This window comes from Bidens hawaiensis, unplaced genomic scaffold (genome assembly GCF_021521415.1).
Source record: "Bidens hawaiensis isolate Kalapana, Puna unplaced genomic scaffold, B.hawaiensis_p1.1 tig00017951_1, whole genome shotgun sequence".
NCBI classification, from domain to species: Eukaryota; Viridiplantae; Streptophyta; class Magnoliopsida; order Asterales; family Asteraceae; genus Bidens; species Bidens hawaiensis.
Window position 1 is genome coordinate 239569 of NW_027492710.1, and position 5874 is coordinate 245442.

The 5874-nt window shown below is 39.0% G+C and overlaps 1 pseudogene across 1 annotated transcript; it reads left to right on the forward strand.

The window, feature by feature from the left end:
* The first annotated feature begins 813 nt into the window (after positions 1-813).
* On the forward strand, positions 814-5874 carry LOC143555039 (polygalacturonase-like; annotated as a pseudogene). The gene is made up of 5 exons (XR_013139135.1): positions 814-917; positions 2953-3283; positions 4269-4558; positions 4906-5131; positions 5656-5874. The product of XR_013139135.1 is annotated as a polygalacturonase-like (transcript).

The following is a 5874-nucleotide window of genomic DNA, read 5'->3' on the forward strand; positions in this document are numbered from 1 at the left end:
CTTTAGTTAAAAAAGTTACAAAATTCTATTCTCCATTAGTCACTATTTAGGCTATGCGTAGTGGAGGGGCTACAAATTGGGGCGTTTTGCGCCGTGTGACGCCCAGTCAGCAAGGGGTGAGAATTTGTTTTTGGGGTGTAATGGTGTAGGGGCTACAAATAGTAATATAATAATATATATATATATATATATAATATATATATATATATATAATATATATATATATATATGTATATATATATAGCACACTCACATACCCATACATGCCGGCCCCACCACGAAGAACTCGCCCCTTCTTCCAGGCGACGAGAAGAACTCGCCCCAGCCCCTTTTCGCCCAAAAATTGCCCGGGGGCAGTGTTCGCACCCCTTCACGCCCAAAATCGCCCAAACTCGTGCCCCACTGCATATAGCCTTATACACTTACCTACACTCAATATTTGTAAACGTGACATGTAAATTCTTTTTAGGAGATATGTTGCAAGTTATACGAAGGAATGCTTATCATCTTAATTCTTTTTTAAATGAACAACACCATGGCACATGTCTAGGGTCCAAAATTCAAAACCATGTTCATATCGTACAATACTTGATATCTTCACTTACAATATACATGCATGTGTTTATAGTCTTCGCCTGAATAGAATTAAAGACTTAGATGCATTCTTTCCGGGATGCTTCTTTAAACAATTCATATTTACATCCTTCCCAATAAACCATATGAAATTATGAATCATCTATATATCTATACATGTATATATACACCTCATATATAACTCATTAACTCACAGTTCAATTAATACATCTTGCAGCCATGGATCAACACCTCCTAAAAGCTGCCTGCATTTGTTTCATATTTTCATTGTTTCAATCTTGTAATGCAGCTTCTTACAATGTGGTTAGATATGGAGCTAGACTGTAACATCCCGAAATTTCAAAGTGATATTAATTATATTACTTACTAATAGTGGGAAAGTTTACTCGGGTTGTCAGGAAATAAATAATAGAGTAGGAGTTGGTATGGGTCGGGCTAGTGTTGGGTAATGGATGTGGGTTATGGACTTGGATTAATGGAGATGGGTTAAATGAGAATGGGCCTTAGGTCCATGGGATTTCAGGGATATAAATACCCTAGCACCCCAAAATATCTTCATTTCTATCATTATCCAAACACACTCCAAAAACACACACAACACCACAACTTCGCCGGCGGCCGGAACCGGGCAGATCCGAGGAGAGGAACGGGCAGATCCGAGAGAGAGAGAGAGAGCGATTAGTTGTGTTAACAAGTTAAACGAGATCCAAACAAGCTCAAAAAGGTATGATTCTTGATCTTTGAAGTTTAAAGATCCAAGCTTTTTAGTGTATAAGCGACCGAAAATGGTCGGGAAGCGTAGTGGGTGATATTGAACCATAGCAAGGGTGTTAAAATCGCTCAAAATGCTGGTCAGAAACCGAACAGCGGCTGATCTGGGCAACTTCGCCTTCAAAGCGATGAACTTCGCCTGCAAGCTAAGTTCGCCTGATGAACTTCGCCTGCAAGCTAAGTTCGCCTGATGGCAACTTCGCTGTAAAATTAAGTTCGCCTAACTGGTAACTTCGCCTGAGGCCAAGTTCGCCTGATGACAACTTCGCCTGAAGCCAAGTTCGCTTGATGGCAACTTCGCTGTAAAGCTAAGTTCGCCTAAGGTTTAACTTCGCCTAAAGCCAAGTTCGCCTGAGGTTTAACTTCGCCTAAAGCCAAGTTCGCCTGAGGTTTAACTTCGCCTAAAGCCAAGTTCGATTAGAAAATAAATTAAAAGCGATAAGTTAAAGTAAGTTAATACTAGGCCACCAGAGTAGATCAGGCGAGTATTGACACGTATGTTTGTTATACAGTCAGCCGTGCACAGCTGAAGAAAGGGATTACGATTAACGGTGAACGTAACCGTGCTCAGGTGAGTTTCTAGCCCCATTTATGTGTTATGTTTTCGGGGCTGTGTGCATACTCAATGTGATAGTTAATACACTTACCTTAAATGGTAAGCGTATGCCGCGTATGATTTATGTGATAGATACGATTGATTACTTGACGGTACGTGAACGATCTTCGGATATTGCACGTACTGTCAGGATATAAATAAAGATATTAATATCGTATGTAATGTAAGGATGATGTATGAACATTATGAATGAAAGCTTGTCGGTACGTGAACGATCTTCGGATATTGCACGTATCGTCAAGGGAAGTGATTAGCTCCTTACATGGATATTAAATAATAACTTATAGATAGTGTTCCTTATATGGATAATATATAGAGTTCCTTTTATGGAAAGTATAGTGTTCCTTCTATGGATAGTATAATGTTCCTTCTATGGAAAGCATAGTGTTCCTTCTATGGATAGTATAGTGTTCATTCTATGGAAAGTATAGTGTTCATTCTATGGAAAGTATAGTGTTCCTTCTATGGAAAGTATAGTGTTCCTTCTATGGAAAGTATACAGAGTGTTCCTCCTATGGAAATTATATATAGTATGGTAATGGTTCTTTTAATAGATATTACGTGACGATCCTCCTATGGATATTTATACGAGGTTAAGGTAGTAATATGTGTCTTCGGATACGGGAAGAAATATATGGGAATAAGTTGTATGTTGCCTGATTAACTAGAACTCACTCAGCGTAGCTGACTTTTAGTATGCACGCAGGTGAGTAGGAAGAGGCAGCTCACTTGAGGAGACACGTGGCACAGAATAAGAGGCTGGCATCGGAAGACTCAAGACTTTTAAGTTAATGTTTCGTTTTATCTTAAAAGACAACATGATGTTTTAAGACAGGACGTGTTTTGTTATGAAATGTTTAATGAAAGCTTTTATACTCCGCGAAGTTTTAATGAACTCTGATTTGTAAGAACTGTGTTTATGAGTAAATCCGACACTAAAGTAAGGCTACCGGGTTCGGGGCCTTACGTAGACCCGATGGTCGAACCGACTCAAGCCAGGCGTTTGAAAGGGCGTGGAGGGCTGCATGCGCCTCAACGAGCTCGACCATGGTTTATGTCCCTCGGGGCGTGTTCATGACTAAACCGGTCGTGTTTAGTGGACCGTGCAGGAGCCGGATCTTGTTTCAGATTGATGGGACCATTGTTGCACCACCAAATTATTAGGACATGGGTAACTCATGGTTCTGGATATTGTTCACTAAGGTTTCGAGGTTAACTATACATGGTGGAACCATAGATGCTAGGGGTTCGAAGTTTTGGGCTTGTCAGAGGACTGGTAGTCGATGCCCGCCTGGAGTAAGGGTGAGTATCTTGAGGTCATGTAGCCGAGCCAAGTTCGTCTCGTTCAAATTAAGTGAATTTAAGCTCGAGCTTGAGCTCGGTCGTTTAGATCTCTATTTCTAAAAATTTATTAAAGTTTCAAGCTTGAGCTCGACACGGACTTGCTTTTTTGTTATTTATAAATGTTTAACCATTTTATTATATAGTTATTTATATATAATTTTGTAAATAATAGAATAAAGAAAGTCGCCGTTATAAAAATAAGTATTATTTAGTTATAGCTGCACATTTTATTTGTAAATTATTATTTTTGATATGTTATATATTTGTAGCCCTGCTTGCGGTGCGCACATATGATGTATATATGTGTGAACCCTCGGGTGGGCAAAAGTGAAATTGCACTAATTTTGACGTTATTTTACTAATCTCGTGAAAATAACGTTAAAAGTGACGGACGGTTAATCAGGCATCATGTAGTGGTGTTGATAGCCGAAAGACAAGGGTACATGCACCGATCAGCCGGTGTCCCGATGATTGCGTGCTATGTGCCTTATGTCCAAGGCTTGATGCAAAACTACTATCGAGCTGGGGGTCTCACCGGAAGCAGCCTCTCTATCCTTATGGGGTAGAGGTAAGGCTGTCTACATCTTACCCTCCTCAGACCCTACTATAGCTTTGCTATTGGTGGGATATACTGAGTACGATGATGATGATGATGATGATGATATGTTATATATTTGTTATACAAAACAATAATTTTTGTATTTATATAAATAAAACGTTTGTTTAGACTCGCGAGCCTATTGATCTAGCTAGGTACATGAAGCTCGGACCCGAGCTCGTTTAAGCTTCCTTGATTCAAGCTTTTGGGGTGCCGATTTCAAGTAGCTCATAGTCGATTCGTCTTGTTTACAACCTAAGTATCCATATATAAGTGTTTGAATGTGTGCTATTAATTAATTTTTCAACTAGTGATTTAATTTGTTAAACCATGTGTGTTGTGCAGTCGTTATCGATCTTGTGGTCGAGCAACGTGGTGGTTAGCGGGCTCAAGTCGCTATACAGTGAACTGATTCATGTTACCGTAAGCAACTGCAACAATATCATGTTTGAACATTTGAACATTATAGCCCCGAGCCGCAGCCCAAATACAGATGGTCTCATCATTCAATCATCTTCTGGTGTTACCATTAGGAACAGTCTTTTTAGGACCGGGGACGACTGCATCGCAGTCGGTCCTGGATCCAAGAACATATGGATGGAGAAAATCGCTTGCGGCCCGGGCCATGGTATTAGGTATAAATTTCAGACCCTTAAATCATTTTTTCAAACTTTTTTTTAAATAGAGTTCTTTGGAAAGAAATACTTTATGGTAAATGGGCGGTTTTATTATTTGGGTTAGTTGTTATCTAAGATAGCGGCTTTAGATCCTTCAACTATGCAAATCAAACTAGATCAGAAAGTTATGTTATCCAATGTGAAGCCGCCATCTGAGATAACAACTTTAACTTTAATGTCGTTATTTAAAATAGCGACAACCAACTTATATTTAAAGTTAAAAAAAACTATTTAGTTGTTGTCATGAAGTTTTAAAAGAATTCATATCTTTCTCATTATAATAGTGCATAATCCTGAATTTGCAGCATAGGTAGCTTGGGCAACAGTTTAAACGAAGCCGGTGTGCAAAACGTGACGGTGACGAATGCCGTTTTTACAAAAACACAAAACGGAGTGCGGATCAAATCATGGGCGCGAGATAGCAAGAGTTATGCAACAAATGTGGAGTTCAGGAACATTGTAATGAAGGCAGTCGACAACCCAATTATCATCGATCAGACTTACTGCCCGGGTGATCGATGCCCACGTCAGGTGAGACAACATTTATTATGCACTCGGTAATTTTGTCTTGGATGTCAGTTATGTCAGATTGACTGGTGGGTTCATAGTTTAAATAATTTCCGATTGATAGGTTGAATAGGTGAACCCGAACACAACCCATATATTTATCCATATCAAAGACATTAACCCTAATGCAGCCACTTATAATCGTGTTTTAAGAGTGAAAAATAATTTTAAAAATGAATCGCTAGACGAAATTTAAAAATTAAAGTATCAAAATTTAAACGATGAACAAACTTCTTAAACAAGTTTGTCCAAAATCCAAATAAATTCCTTTTTAAACACCCTTAAGGTTAAAAACGGGTTAGAAAATCAACCCATTTATTAAATGGGCCATTGTCAGGTTAACCCGCTTATAAATTAGTCGTGTTTTGATGGACCCATTTATATTAGCCGACATGATTATTTTTATGTCGTGTTAGAAATTACCATACACGTCACAATTATATTTAAACCCATCAGTGACTCGTTAACATTTTAACAAACAAATGTAGACATCTGGAGTCGAAGTGAGCAACGTGCGATATAGCAACATTAAGGGGACATCAACAACAGTGGAAGCAGTGAAGTTTCAGTGCAGTGTAAGTAATCCGTGTAGAGGGATTCAAATGCGAAACATTAGACTAACGACTCCGAATCGAGCAACCACCTCGACTTGTGAAAATGTTCATGGTAGGGCTTCGGGTCAACTGGTGCCCAAAAGCTGCCTTTGA